The following is a 17,159-nucleotide window of genomic DNA, read 5'->3' as shown; positions in this document are numbered from 1 at the left end:
TGAGGTAATCAGTTGAGTACATAGCATGATTCATCAACTCCTGTTAGAAGCAACAGAAATCCTTAAGCAGAGACCTATTTTCTGGCAACAAAAGGAATGTATTCAAATCTTGTGCCTATTTTGAATTATCCATGAGTTTAAGGAGTCTATAGTACCCATTTCTTCATGACAATACCTCAGCCAATCAGAATTCAGTTACCAATAAATCAGCAACCTTTTCTGTTGCAGTATAAAGTATTGAGATCATTTTATGTTTTTTTCCCAATGAGTGGAAGAGAAAAAGCTGCAGCGACATGTCTCCTTTCAACTTTTCTGTTACTAAAAGACAAAATCACTATCAGAACTTGCTGCTCCCAAAGAAATTGAAGTAACAGTTCGAATCTGAAATTATTGAATTCACATTTGAATCTGGAAGGCTGTAGAGTGCCTAACCAAAAGGAATCTAATTATTGTTTCACTGAGTGTTATTAGATCTGAAAAGAAGGCTGAGAATAGAGAGCTCAGAGGGGGAGATTTCCTATGATTTTTGCCGATTGATATGACTCTATGACACTATTTTTCTTTGTTGCCGATCAAATAAACCATTAACAAGAAACCAGCTACGGCTAAATAATTATTTCTGATGAGTATATATGATTAACAATGAATGTCAGCGATTCATGAGGGTGATGCAAGATTCGACTCCGGCTAAATATGCCTGGCTAAAAAAGTGTGGCACTGGAAAAGCATAGCAGCTCAGGCAGCATGCAAGGAGCAGGAGAGTCGATGTTTCAGACATAAGCCCTTCATCAAGAATGTGGGTGGGGGGATGGGGGCTGAGTAATAAATAGGACGTTGGAGGTGGGGCTAGCGGGAAGGTAGCTGGGAAGGCAATAAGTAGATGCAGGTGGGGGGGGGGGGGGGGTGATGGTAATGGGTCGATAAGGAGGGTGGATCGCCTAGGTGGGAAGGAAGATGGATAGTTCAAGAGGGCAGTGCCGAGTTGGAGGGTCGGATCTGGAATGAGTTGTGGGGAGGGGAGATAAGGAAACTGGTGAAGTTGATGTTGATGCCCTGTGGTTGGAGGGTTCCAAGGCGGAAGATGAGGCATTCTTCCTCCAGTCATCGGGTGGCTTGGGTTTGGCGTTGAACGAGGCCCTGGATTTACATGTCCTTGATGGAGTAGGAAGGGGAGTTGAAGTGTCCTGCCACAGGGCAGTGGGATTGCTGGTGTGTGTGTGTGTGTGTGTTTGCCAGAGACGTTCCCTGAAATGTTCCGCGAATTGGCGTCCTGTCACCCCAATGTTAAGGACACCACATCAAGATCAACAGAAACAATAGGTGAGATGTACGGATGTGCAGGAAAATCCCTGCCAGATGTGGAAGGATCTTCTGGGGCCTTGGATCGAGGTGAGGGGGAGGGATGGATGCAAGTTTTACACCTCTTGTGTCAGCAAGGGATGGGGGGGGGAGGTGGGGAGGTGGACCTAGTGAGGGAGTTGCGGAGGGAATGGTCTATGCAGAATGCAGATGGGGTAGGGAGGGAAATATATCTCTGGTGGTGGGGTCTGATTGTAGGTGGCTGAAATGGCGGAGGATAATGCGCCCTATATGGAGATTAGTTGGGTGGAAAGTGAGGACAGGGGCATTATATCTTTGTTGCAGTTGAATGGGGTGTATTCAAGGGCTTAAGCTTTAAGCAATGTGCTTTAAACACTATTGTTGTATAAAGGGTGTCACATGAAACTCACTAAAATAAAAGATTATATCATTATAGCAACCAGGAGAATTGAGCAATGGCCATTGTCATTAACACCTTGAAATGTTTGTTCTTCACAGCTGTGTTTAAGCTGACCGTGCTATGTGACAATTCCTTTCTCATTTGTCACTTGTGTTAGCACTTACAAGTGGTTTGATCCAATGCCTGTGCGTGTTTACTGAATACTAAACTAACCCGGTCTGTTATGAATGTACAGTTTTCTTTTAATGTTAAATCTATTGATTTCTTCCTCAATTTCCCAAAGATATCATTAGGAAAGACAGATGGTTTGAAGTTGTTTTCTCTTGAAAACATACTGCTTCATCAACATTGCAAAAACCACCATGGGGGCTATTTGTTTTGAGCTGATATCAAGCAAGTAGCAGGTTGGCCAGCCACTTGGCTCACCAGATGCAGTCAGCAGGAGGCTCAATCAGTGTTTGTGTGAGGCCATTTCGGACTGTGATCAGCAAACAGGCAGCATTAATTATGTTTCTTGTTGGGAGGGCAAAACATTGACAACATCAGTATGTTAAAGAGGAGGGGGTGAACTCAAGCACAAAGGAGTTGCAATTCATAATGACAGGGATTTCTTTTGCAGCATTCACTGCATCGCAAACCCAGAAAAAAACAACGGTGATTCACTAATATGTGACTGGATAGAAATGTATATGGATTAAGAGAAGGATTGTACCTGATGCATCAACGTTTATGTTTGACACCTTAACATAAGAGCTAGACATGGGCAAAATGGTATTGAAAAATTCAAATGATACTTACTTACAGCTCCTTATGTATGTATAATATTAGTCATGGTCACTCAAGTGTCTAGGATAATATTTAACTGTTCAGTTACAAGGAATAGCATGCTTTCTTCAGAAAATGAGGGCAAGAGAGGAAATAAAGAAATTAAAATCCATGTAATTTCAGCATTTGAGAATAGGAGAATGCTGAGTGAGCAGCAGAGTTTGAATATTGGAAGCCTTTCAGTTTCAAATAATGAAAGAGAATGTAGTACAAATAAGTGCCAGAATTTCTTCCAATATTTCCATACCACAGTAAAAGAAGTTCTTAAATGTGACTGGGCATGACTACTTCCAGAGTTACATGTTTATAAAACTCAAACCATATCCATTTATTGTTTCTAAATGCCCTCTCCAAGTGCATTTTGTCCACCTCCTGATATCTTAACTATATCTTCAATGAACTGCGGACTACCCAGTTTCTCTTCCAAGTTTATAAGGCAATGACTTGTAGATAGTCTGAATGAATGAATAAAAATGAAAGTAGCACCAAAATCTTTACAGGGTCATTTGGTTCTGATTTGCATTTATCATGAGGACCATGACTGTTTCCAATGGAAACTCTAGCTGGTTAATTGCATATCCACACCAAACATCAAGTGGTTCAACATTCAACATGATTGTGGACCTACCATCAAATGACCTTTAGGCATAAAGGAAGCAGCACTAGACTAAATACCTCAACACAATTTTACCTGCATGTCACAGAAATATGAAAAAAAATCCATATTTGAAAATGCACCATGCTTCTTCATTATTACTATAACTTGATTTAAGGATGGTTAACCCTCCACACTGCTCTTCTTAAAACAAAAGCTTATGAAAAATTGTTTGCTTAATTTGAAACTTTTGAGAAATCATTTATTTGTATTTTTAAAATGCAGCATGGACAATCACCTCACTGACAAAATGCCACCTAGTGGTGAAGATCAATAAACATATGAATTTAAAAATTATAAGGAAAAGCAAAATCCTCCCCCGCTCCATTAAATAACTGTTCAGAATTTAAAATGAACTAAACAGAGAGGGAAAATAACCTTTAAACTGACGAAAATAAACTACATTTGGGAAGATGGCGAATTGTGGGGATGCCACAAGTCAGAGGCCCAGGCTAATGCTCAGGTCAATGGTGAAATTCAAATACAATAAATACAATCTGATATTGAAACCTAGTCTTAGGACTGGTGACCATAAAACTGTCAATTGTATTAAAAACCAACCTGGTTCACTAATGTCATTAGGAAGTATTGTGCCCCTGCCGGCCTATGGGTAATTCCAGATCCCCAACAATGTGGCTAACTTTTCACAGTCCTCTGAAATAGCTGATCTTGCTGCTTAAGAGTATTTAGGGGATAGACAATTTTTTTTTTTGTTTTGCTGCCAATTCCCAGATCGCATGCAAATATAAAGAGAAATGATATTTAATGAGATTTCTATTCTGTTAATGGAAAATTATATGATGTTTCCTTTGACACGCTAAAGGATATTCCTGATGGTAGTTGGATATCATACAACAAATTTGATCACCAGGATCTACGAGAGGATGAAAGACTGTTAAGTGAATTTCCACAGATTGTATTTCAGAATACTGCCATAATGTTGAACCTGACACAATAATAAAATCATGGGAAAAATGTGCCCTGACTAATTCTGACATTTTGTTTAAAATGTTGTTAACAAATGACGTAATTGACATGGTGACCATTCAAAATATTTCTTAGTAATATAGTAACATATGTAGCATAAAAGATCTAAAAATTGTCCCGAGTATGTTTTCATGGGAATCATTTTGATTATAATTCTCAGTTTATACTGAATGCAACAGCATAATAAGGAAGTGGTTATAATAATATTTTCTCATGCCATTATCATGTGGATTAAATAACAAACATGCATGATAATGTTTTACTAATATTTTAAATTTCTGAAACATTATAATTTCTGACTAACTGAACCCAAAATAACCACAACACCACAACAATTAGAAAACCACCAATATTGATATGTCCGATGTTACTAGCTAGCAATCCGATGCATTTGGACTAAAGCTACCATGCTGTGTTGTATTTTCCTGAACGTCAGATCAAAATTATTATTCTTGGCCACCCAATTAAAATCTCAATAGGCTGACCACGATTTCAAAGTGGTTCCTAAGATGTTTTTCAGTGTCCTATGAACAGTGACACAAAATACATACTATATGCTCTGGCTGATCATCTATTTCTTTGATGGTAATCAAAAAGAGTGTCAAACCAAGGAACTTTAACAGATGGCCAATTTGATAAAACTTGTTAGCACTCCTATCCAAGCCAAGATTCTACCTTGAACATTAAACATCAATAGTTGTAAGATAAAAATAAAAACTAACGTTACTGGAAAACCTCAGCAGGTCTGACATCATCTGTGGAGATAAATCAGAGTTGACCCTCGGAACTTGAACTGATTCTGATTTCTCTCCACAGATGATGCTGGACCTGCTAAGCTTTTCCAGCAATAATTGTAAGATTTCTTGAACTTTGTTTTTCTTTCGAGTTACTTGCTAACCCATTCAATCCTATCTGAATGTTACATTTTGAAAGGCAGACTGAACAGCCAAATTTTCAACGAAGAATCTTTTTCATAAATTTAGGGTTTCTGGATGGCATACTTTTCTTCAGGAAATATTGTCATCAATTCCACAGATACGAATTGTTGAACTCATTAGAGGACTCTGGGCAAAGTCTGATGGAGCTTGAATGATGTGGACTATGGCGAGAGATCTGGGAGAAACATGCAATAACTTCAGTGAGAGCTTTCCCAACATCAGGAGAATTAGTTACATTCTCAACCAGAGTTGTAGGCATTTAGAGGACCCTGTGAGATGACTATTAGCATAGATTACAGCTTGTTGTCAGGCCATAAGAGCATAAGAAATAGGAACAGGACTGGGCCTCAATCCTGCTCCAGCATTCAATATGGTCATGGCTGATCCAATATTCCTCACATCATCTTTCTTGTATTTTTTGCATAACCTTTGACTCCCCGACTGATTAGGAATCTATTTATCTTAGTCTTAATTCTACACATCTTTCTATGGCAAGCAGTTCCAAAGACTCAGTTTCATCAATTGTAGATCTCACTTCATTCATATTCTACCATCTGTGCAAGGGAACTAGGTGCAGGGATTTTTGATCTGAAAGTCTGAGCGGGCATCTGATGATTCCAACACAGTGTGATGGACCTCTAACCTGGACACTTGCATGAGCATCTTAGGGCACAGTCCATGAGCTGCAGCAACACAAACCCCACATTCACAGATAGTGGTGGCAGACACATGCTAATCTCTCTGTGCCATCATGGGACATCACCAATCTACTTAAAACCACACTGCTGCACCTTGGAGTAGACCAGCAACCCCCCGGGTCTGGAGTGGCAAGGACACTGCACGTAGGGACAAGCACACAGCTTGCAAATTGGACCAGGCAACGTCTCAGGACTGATCGCTTGCTCCCATAGTGCTCACTCATTCTGAGCCACTCCGGCTTTTCTTGCCTTTTTGCATTTTGTCCCCTAAGCCAGAGCTTCACATTCATGGTAGATCTGTCTTGTCTTGCTGTTCAGCGAGGAAGTTTGTCTTGGCTGTCAACAGGCCTTGTCACATTGAGGAAGAGACCTTCCATCATGTGGTTGTGGCATTGCAAGTAAAGGGCTGCCGCAATTACAGTAAATCAAGGGCAGTTTCTCATACAGTAAGTCAAGGACAGCCTCCGGTACCAGTCCAGCAGTTTGAACACAGTCATTCAGCTGCTTGGGGAAGTCAGGGTCAAGATCTTCTTCCCATATGGAGAGAGGCACTAAATTCAGGCTCTCCATGGGCCATCTTGACTTTTTCTGCCCCATTGTGACCTGTTTTCTCCTGGAATGAGAAAAATGCAGGTATTAAGGGAGATTAAGGTGGGTCATACAACTTTTCAAACTGGCGTGGAAGGACAAAGGTAGTGAGGTATCCCAAATGGATGAGTAGGCAACATGGAGGACAAACAAAGTTAGAAGTGTGGGTGTTTGGAGATATTGGTGAGACCAAGTGATGGAACCTGTTGCAGGCTACAGTGAGATTGAAAGTACATGAAGGAAGGTGGGTGCAGTAGCTGAGATAGATTGAGAGTGAGGTAGCAGAGAGAAGTCGGTAGCATTTACCTTGCGAGATCAGAGTGATCTTTGTCTTGCATTACTGGGCATTGCCCCAGCCCAGTGAGCCACCACTGACCCAGGTAACAGGGTCTAGTGTTGTGGCCTGTCTCTGTCAAGTCATGGTGAAGAGAACAGGGCCCCTCAGCACCACCCCATCAACCAGGACCTCCAAGTGCCTGTCTGCAAATCATGGCCCCAAATTCGCTTTATCTGCTACATCTGGGTAAATGTCAGAGTCAGTGCAGGGCACATCCAAACTGACAATACTTGTTCAGGTGTGCAGCTGCCTTTTAAAGATGGGTGCCAAGGGGGTGGATCATTCAAGCATATCCTGCCAATGGCGACTTCTCCTAGTTGTCACAAGTGCAGGAATTGGGCTAACACTGGATGAGAGGGATGGGGTAGTTAGTCATTCAGGCAAGTTTAAGACTACAGTGTGAGAAAACTCACTAGGCCCCAAGGAGAGAAATCTCATGAAACATGACAAAATTGACAGTTAGCCAACAAATTGTAAGATTCAGCTCTCTGGTTTTTTTTCCCCTAAAATCCTCAGAGTTGAAATTTTCTTGGTTCCTACAAATTTCCAAAATTAATTGCCCTTTAATGCTTCAGTAAATATAGCTGTGCCAATAAATCAAACTAAATGTTACTAATTTAAGAGAGATGTGTCAAATTAAATATAGTGGTCTGTAAAAATAACTGCTGATATCCTCAAAGTTGCACAGCTTTTCATATACTTAAAAATTGGAAATTTCATGTACATGCCTGCATTTGCTAAACCATATTTCTGAATAATTGCAATTGATAGAGCATTCACAATTATTAAACTAAAGTTTCTTAGTTTTAATGAATTACTCCCACAGTTTAAAATATCTTATTATTGTTTGTTTTATTCATTGTCAATTCTTGCTACTGAGTGAGAAGATTGTAGATACAAGCCTGAGCAGTAAACCTTGGCTCGCATTTCTCTGCAGTAACAAAGGTATCCTACGCTGTTAATAGTTTCGCCTGTTGGTTGATACATTACACCAAGTTAGATTTAAAAGATTCCATGGCAACAATTGAAGACAATGAGCTCTCTTAATGTTTTGAATAACACTTTTCTCTCATCCAACGTTACTGAAATAATAATCACATATCTCATCATTGTTTCTGGGAACTGAGTCTGCCTAGATTATAGCAGCAACTGTGCTCCAAAACATAATTCATTATCTCTCAAATATTCTGTCTCATGTGAAAGACCATGCACACAGGCTCATTAGAGGAGTTATTGTGCATTACACAGCTGCAAATCTTGCCAGTGGAAAGTCTATGTTGACACTAATGTTTAGAATCATAGAATCCCTACAATGTGGAAGCAGGGCATTCAGCCCAAAGAGCATCCCAACCATACCCACCTCCTACCTGATTACTTTATCTCTGCATTTCCCATGCCTAATCCACCTAGCCTGCATGTCCTTGGACACCATGGACAATTTAGCATGGCCACCTACCTTTGGACTATGGGTGGAAACCGGAGCTCCCAGACAAAATGCTTGCCGACATGGGGAGAATGTGCAAACTCCACACAGATAGTTACAGTAGGCTGGAATCGAACCCCAGGTCCCGGAGCTATGATCGAACATAGAAGATAGAACAGTATAGCACAGTACAGGCCCTTCAGCCCTCGGTGTTGCGCTGGCCTTTTATCCTTCTCTAACCAACATACTCTTCATTATACTAACCTCCTTGTGCCTATTATTATGACACGGGGTAAACCCTTCTGCTAATTAAACCACACAGAAAAGCTTACCTCGCCTCATAATCTATTAAAGTATGAGTGACAGAGAACTCCCAAATTCCACTATTTAAAGAAAAAATAACAATTTATTCTTTAACCCCAAAAGAGAACATTAAACAACAACTACTTACAACTGTAATCCTTCTTTCTCTTAAACATTTTTATCTACCTCCCACTCTATAACAATTTATTGATCTGATAAAGCCTCTATTAAATTTACAGCTATTCAATTTTCAAAACTAGTTGTCTTTGGATGTTGAACTTCTTCTGTTTGTAGATTCCCCTGGGTTGTCCTCAGTCTTCTGCTGCACAGTTTTTTCATATAATAAAGGTACCTATCAGAGACAAAGTTTGCAGGCAGTCTGTGTGACAATGGTAGGTGCTCTTTCTCTGGCTAACTGTCCAAAATGCCTGCTTTTTATACCCCAAAATATCAGATTGTCTCTTTGGTTTGATGTTGTCAAAACAATAAGATTCAAATTCGATTGGGTTTTTGTATTTGCAGCATTATTTAAACTGATTGGTTGAATTTAAATTGTTGTGAAAACACTCAGTATCAGAGTTACAGCTCAAATGTTACATCTTCAAATTGTTCAGTATACTATATGCCTGCAGTCAGTCACATGGCAGGTGCTTGCCAGCTTTTCAACTTACACTCTCTCTAAAAGGAACAGTACACATCTTCAACTTCATAACACTATTCAAGGGTTGCTTAAATGTCCCTAATGTTTCTGACACTACTACTATTGCTGGCACTGCATTTCACGCACTCACCACTCTCTGAATAAAAACCTATCAATGACATCTCCCCTAAACTTTCCACCGATGGCCTTAAAATTATAGCCTCTAATGATAGACATTTCTGCCATGGGAAAAAGTCTCTAGCTATCCACTCTATCTATGCTTCTCATCATCATCTAACCAGGACTCTATAGAGCTGCAGCATTACCTCGCAGCACTTAAACTCAATTCCCCTGCTAATGAAAGTCAACACACCAAAAGCTTTCTTAACAACGCTGTCAGGAGAAAGTGAGGACTGTGGATCAGAGTCGAGAGTGTGGTGCCGGGAAAGCACAGCAGGTCAGGCAGAATCTGAGAAGTAGGAGTATCGATGTTTCAGGCAAAAGCCCTTCATCTTTCCTGGTGAAAGGCTTATGCCTGAAACATTGATTCTCCTTGTCCTCGGATGCTGCCTGATCTGTTATGCTTTTCCAGCACCACACTCTCAATTAACAAACCTATCAACCTGAGTGGCAACTTTGAGGGATCTATGGACATGGACTCCAAGATCCCTCTGCTCCTCCACACTATCAAGATTCCTGCCTTTAACCTTGTATTCTGCATTCAAATTCAACCTGCCAAAGTGAATGACGTCACTTTTCCAGGTTGAACTCCATCTGCCGCTTATCAAACAAGTTCTGCATCCTGTCAATGTCTTGTTGCAACCTACAACAGGCCTCCACACTATGCACGACTCCACCCTCCTTTTGTGTCATCGGGAAATGCACTAACCCACCTTTCCATTTCCTCATCCAAGTCATTTATAAAAATCACAAAGAGCAGAGGTCTTAGAACCGATCCCTGTGGAACACCACTGGTCACTGAGGGCTAGGCTGAATACTTTCCATCTATCACCATCCTCTGTCTTCTATGGGCCAGCCAATTCTGTATCCAGACTGTATTCCTCCTTAATTTCTCAATTAACCTACCGTGGAGAACCTTATCAAACCCCTTGCTAAAATCCATGTATATCACAGCCACTGCTCTACCTTCATCAATGTGTTTTGTCACAATCTCAACTAATTGAATAAGGTTAATGAGGCATGACCTGTTCATGTTGACTATCTCGAACCAAACTATGGTTTTCCAAATAATCATAAATCCTGTCTCGGAATTCTCGACAATACTTTGCCTACGACTGATGTAAGACTGACTGATCTGTAATTCCCAGGATTATCCCTATTCCCTTTCTTGAACATTTGCCACCTCCAATCATCTGGCACTACTCCAGTGGACAGTGAGGAAGCAAAGATCATCAAAGGCACAGCAATCTCTTCCCTCACTTCCTGTAGTAACATAGCATATATCTTATTGGCCCAAGGGATTTATCTATCCTTATGTTTTCAAAATTTTCAGCACATCCTCCTACCTAACATCAACCTGTTCGAGCCTATCAGTCTGTTTCATGCTGTCCGAAGAAACGTCAAGGTCCCTCTCAGTTGTGAATACTGAAGCAAAGTATTCATTAAAGACCTCCCCTACTTATTTTGAATCCCTCTACTAACACTGACTGGCCCTACTCTCACTCTGGCCATCCTCTTGTTCCTCACATTAGTATAAAATGCCTTAGGGCTTTCCTTAATCATACCTGTCAAAGCTTTTTTATGCCCTCTTCTAGCTCTCCTAAGTCCATTCATTAAGTTCCTTCCTGGTTACCTTATAAGTTTTAAAGCCCTGATTCTTGCCTCATCATCCTTAAGTAACCTTCCTTCTTCCTCTTGACTAGATGTTCCACATCCCTTGTCACCCAAGGTTCCTTCACCCGTCCATCCCTTCCTTACCTCAGTGAGACAAACCTGCCCAGCACTATCAGCAGGTTTTTCCTATACAACTTCACATTCCTGTTGTACGTTTCCCGAAGAACACCTGTTCCCAATTTATGCACCCATGTTTCTGCCTAATAGCATTGTAATTCCCCCTCCCCAAATTAAATACTTTCCCATACCATCTGTTCCTATCCCTTTCCATGAATATAGTAACGGTTGTGATCACTATCACCAAAATGCTCTCCCACCGAGAGATCTGCCACCTGGCATAGTTTGCTGCTACGCACTAAATCCAATATGGCCTCCCCTCTAGTCAGGCTATCTACATATTGCGTTAGGAACCCTTCCTGGACACACTTGACAAAAACTGATCCATCTAAACGATTTGAACTAAGTAGGTTCCAATCAATGTTAGGGAAGTTAAAGTCACCCATGATAACAAACCTGTGACTTCGACACATTTCCAAAATCTCACTCAATAGACAATAGGTGCAGGAGTAGGCCATTCTGCCCTTCGAGCCTACACCACGAATCAATATGATCATGGCTGATCATCCTTAATCAGTATCCTGTTCCTGCCTTATCTCCATAACTCTTGATTCCACTATCCTTGAGAGCTCTATCCAACTCTTTCTTAAATGAATCCAGAGACTGGGCCTCCACTGCCCTCTGGGGCAGAGCATTCCACACAGCCACCACTATCTGAGTGAAGAAGTTTCTCCTCATCTCTGTCCTAAATGGTCTACCCCGTATTTTTAAGCTTTGTCCTCTGGTTCGGCACTCACCCATCAGCGGAAATATGTTTCCTGCCTCCAGATTGTCCAATCCTTTAATAATCTTATATGTCTCAATCAGATCCCCCCTCAGTCTTCTAAACTCAAGGGTATACAAGCCCAGTCGCTCTAGTCTTTCAGAGTAAGGTAGTCCCGCCATTCCAGGAATTGACCACGTGAACCTACGCTGCACTCCCTCAATAACCAGAACGTCCTTCCTCAAATTTGGAGAACAGAGCTGCACACAATACTCCAGGTGTGGTCTCACCAGGATGCAGAAGAACCTCTTTGCTTCTATACTCAATCCCTCTTGTTATGAAGGCCAGCATGCTATTAGCCTTCTTCACTACCTGCTGTACCTGCATGCTTACCTTCATTGACTGGTGTACAAGAACACCCAGATCTCTTTGTACTGCCCCTTTACCTAAATTGATTCCATTTAGGTAGTAATCTGCCTTCCTGTTCTTGCCACCAAAATGGATAACCATACATTTATCCATATTAAACTGCATCTGCCTTGCATCTGACCACTCACCTAACCTGTCCAGGTCACCCTGTAATCTTCTAACATCCTCCTCTAATTTCACCCTGCCACCTAGCTTAGTATCATCAGCAAATTTGCTAATGTTATTACTAATACCATCTTCTATATCATTAATAGTGCATTGTAAAAAGCTGCGGTCCCAGCACTGATCCCTGCGGTACCCCACTGGTCACTGCCTGCCATTCCAAAATGGAGCCGTTTATCACTACTCTTTGTTTCCTGTCAGCCAACCAACTTTCAATCCAAGTCAGTACTTTGCCCCCAATACCATGCGCCCTAATTATGCTCACTATCCTCCTATGTGGGACTTTATCAAAAGTTTTCTGAAAGTCCAGGTACACTACATCTACTGGATCTCCCACGTCCATCTTCAGAATTGCATCCCAAAAAATTCCAGAAGATTAGTCAAGCATGATTTCCCTTCATAGATACATGCTGACTTTGACCTATCCTGTTACTACTATCCAGATGTGTCGTAATTTCATCCTTTATAATAGACTCCAGCATCTTTCCCACCACTGAGGTCAGACTAACTGGACTATAATTTCCTGCTTTCTCTCTCCCATCTTTCTTAAAAAGTGATACAACATAAGCCACCCTCTAATCCGCAGGAACTGATCCCGGATCTATTGAACTCTGGAAAATAATCACCAACGCTTCCACGATTTCTTGAGCCACCTCCTTCAGTACCCTGGGATGTAGACCATCAGGCCCCAGGGACTTATCAACCTTCAGACCTAACAGTCTCTCCAACACCAATTCCTGGCAAATATAAATTCCCTTCAGTTCAGGTCCTTCAGCCACTGTTACCTCAGGGATATTGCTTGTGTCTTCCCCAGTGAACACAGATCTGAAGTACCAATTCAATTCTTCTGCCATTTCTTTGTTCCCCGTAATATATTCCCGTGTTTCTGTCTTCAAGGGCCCAAGCTGCTCCTCCATGTCTCTGTTGCTACTGGGGGGCCTATAGGAAACTCTCAATAAAGTGACTTCTCCTTTCCTGTTTCTGACTTTCACCCATACTGATTCTGTAGACAAGCTCTCCTTGGCGATCTCCTTTCTGCAGCTGTGATACTATCCTTGATTAGCAATGCCATTCCTCCACCTCTTTGACCTTCCCCACTCCATTCCTTTGAAACATCTAAATCCTGGAAAGTCCAACAACCATTCCTGTGCCTGGGATATCCAAGTCTCCATAATGGCCACAACAGCACAGTTCCAAGTACTGATCCATGCTCTGAGTTTGTCAGCCTTATTCTTGATACTTCTTTCATTAAAATAGATACACTTCAACCTATCACATTGGCTGCACCTCTGCCCTTTCAAGTGCCTATCCCTCCTCACAGACTCTCTCTGCACGCTGTATCTGGCTGTTCACTAGCTACTCCATCATCTGATCCATAGCTCAGGTTCCCACACCCTTGCCAATCGAGCTTAAACCCCCCCCAAAGAGCTTGAGCAAACCTCCCACCCAGAATATTGGTGCCCCTCCAGTTCAGGTACAACCCATCCTTCTTGTAAAGGCCCACATTCCCCAGAAGGTATCCTAATGATCCACATGTCTGAAGCCCTACCTCCTACACCAGCCCTGCAGACACATGTTCACCTTCACTCGGTCTCTTTTCCTAGCCTCACTAGCATGTGGCACCAGTAGCAGCCCTGAGATTATTAATCTGCTCATTCTGTCTTCTGATTTCCAATCTAATTCCATTTATTCTCTTTTCAGCCCCTCCGCCCATTTCCTACCTATGTCATTGATACTGATGTATACCACAACTTCTGGCTGCTCTTCCTCCCCCTTAGGAATGTTGTAGACATGATTCAAGACATCCCTGACCTTGGTATCCAGGAGGCAACATACCTACCATCTGGGAGTCTCGCTCATGACCACAAAATCTCCTGTCTGTTCCTTTCACAATTGAATTTGCTGTCACTATTGCCCTCCTATTCTCCCCCCTTCCCTTCTGAGCCACTAAGTTAAGCTCAGTACCAGAAACCTGGCTACTGTGGCTTTCCCCTGATAGGTTGCGCCCACCCCCCCTACCCTCACCAACAGTATCCAAAATGATATACTTATTGAGGGAAATGGCCACAGAGAGCCCCAGCACTGACTGATTATTCCCTTTCCCTCTCCTGATGGTCACCCAGCCACCTTTGTCCTGTAATGTAGGTGTGACTACCTCCTTATAACTCCTCTATATCAAGATAAAGAGGATACAGACTGACGTAGACAGCGGGCAAAAATCTGGAAGATGAAGTACAATGTGGGAAAGTGTAAAGTTTTTCACTTTGGCTGGAAGAATGGAAAAGTAGTGTATTACTTAAATCAAGAACAACTACAGAACTTAGAGGTGCAGAGAGATGTAAGTGTTCTAGTCATTACAGCCTGCTTGATGCAGTCGTGCTAACCATTGAACCACTATGCTGGGAGATGAATGGATGAAGCCATGAGCAGAAAGTAGGCCCTCGGTTCATTTTTAACTATCGTATTGGAGTTCTCTGAAGGAGTAAAATGTGCTATGGATAAAGAGGAGCCTGTAGACATTCTACATTTAGATTTCCAGAAGGCATTTGTCAAAGTACAACATAAAAGACCTCACAAAGTAAGACCTCACGGAAAATTAGTTGAAAGCAGAAAACAGCTATGCACAAATTTTTGATTGGCAGGATATGACAACTCAGATGAGGAGAGGCATGTTTGCAAAATTTGTAAATAATACAAAGATAGGTGGGAGAATATGTTATTAAGAAATCTTAAAGAGAATTCAGACTGATGTAGACAAATTGAGTAAGACAGCAAAAATCTGGAAGATGAAGTATAATATAGGAAAGTGTGAAATTTTTCACTTTGGCTGGAAGAATGGAAAAATAGTGTATTACTTAAATCAAGAACAACTACAAAACTTTGAGGTGAAGAGAGATGTAGGTGTTCTAATTGCGACAACCCTTTGATTCTCAGTGTGTTGATTCTCAAGCACCAGTTCTCCTGTGGCCATAACAGAAGTTAATAACCTAATCAAAACACAAAGTCCTGAATTTACACGTCTGCTAGAATCAAATTAACAGAAAGCTCTCAACAAGTTCTTGTCCTTATCAAAAACAACACTATTAGCTCTAACCCCATTTTGGAACCCCTGTTCACACCTACAAACAGATACAGACAAACAAAACATAGGTTTCGTGAGTAGAGGAAAAAAACAGGGATCACAGCTCAATATGTGATATACTGTGAATATATAAATGTATATTTAATATTATTTATTGAAAGCTTTAATTTATGTGATTATAATTAGTCATTGATGAGTTTTCTGTGAGTGCAAAGTTAATATTAACTTGTAAGAAGTTTTGATGGTTGGTTTTAGAATGACTGAATTTTTCTAGATTGATGTAGGGGTATGGGTGGGTTGCGCTTTGGCGGGGCGGTGTGGACTTGTTGGGCCGAAGGGCCTGTTTCCACACTGTAAGTAATCTAATCTAATCTAATCTAATCTAAATTACTTGCAGTGTGGAAACAGGTCCTTCGGCCCAACACGTCCACACCAACCCTCTGAACAGCATACCCACCCAGACCCATTCTCCTACATTTACCCCTTCACCTAACACTACAGGCAATTTAGCATGGGCAATTCACCTAACCTGCACATCTTTACGACTGTGGGAGGAAACCAGAGCACCCAGAGAAAACCCACGCGACACGGGGAGAATGTGCAAACTCCACACAGACCGAGGTAGGAATTGAACTCAGGACTTTGGCGATGTGAGGCAGCAGTGCTAACCACTGTGCCAGATTGTTTTGCAACCCAGCTAAGGTAAATAAGGGGCCTCAAGGTTTGTTAGAGATTTCTGGAGCTTTTTTTTAAGCTTAAGGGAAACCCTCATAGTTCAGTGAGTGGGAATTTTAGTTTCACATTTGTACTTTGCGTGGACTAGTCCTGTCAATCCTTCAAATGGGATGGCTCTGTAGACCCTTATCCCTGAGAAGGGAAGGATATATATAGTCAATTAGACCAGCTTAGTGTGGGGAGTTAGTGTTAGTCACAAACCAGTAGTATAAGGATAAAACCCGATGAGATTACCCAAAGCTGAGTACGTTGAAACTCAAGTATACAATAGTTCTCAAAAGATGCAATCTGCTGTTCCAATAAAAATCGGTTGTCACAAATCATTCAAATCTATTGAGGCATTCCTTGGAGTGAGTACTATATGAGGGTATGTTTGGGTACATAATAAAAGCTGTTTTGTTTCTTTTCAATGCATAAAGGAGCATTTGATATGAGTAGAATTATACTTTATATGTTTCAAAAGGTTTGAACTTGAATGATGAGTAATGGTTTTGTCACATTTTGCTGGAGTAGTACGCTGGATATAAAGCCCTGCTATTCCCAGATTCATCACAAAACTAAAAGATTTTATAAAAGTTCAAAAAAGCTCCCCAAATTTCTTGTCTGTGGACTCAGATGAACAGAAAACACAGATCAAGTTTCTGTACTTAACATGATTACTATGTGTTATAAATAAATAAATTCTAGCTGCAGATAAACAACTATAAACTGTTGACATGCAACTTTATTGGAGAAAAACACTAATCTCCTTTTAAAACTCATCCTATGAGATGTGCAGACAGACACGGATTGACATAAGCATTGGTGTTATGGGGGGAAAAGACTTGGAAGACAGTTCAATGGCTAATGTCACAGGGTTTTCTCACCAGGACTTGTTGTTCTTCGATCTCTCTACTTCAGGTACCTTTTACTTCTTTGCTGGAGGCACAAAGTGGCTGGTTCACAAACTGAAAGCAACAGCTT

Source organism: Chiloscyllium punctatum, chromosome 20 (assembly GCF_047496795.1).
Source record: "Chiloscyllium punctatum isolate Juve2018m chromosome 20, sChiPun1.3, whole genome shotgun sequence".
Taxonomy (NCBI): domain Eukaryota; kingdom Metazoa; phylum Chordata; class Chondrichthyes; order Orectolobiformes; family Hemiscylliidae; genus Chiloscyllium; species Chiloscyllium punctatum.
This window is presented reverse-complemented; position numbering follows the sequence as displayed.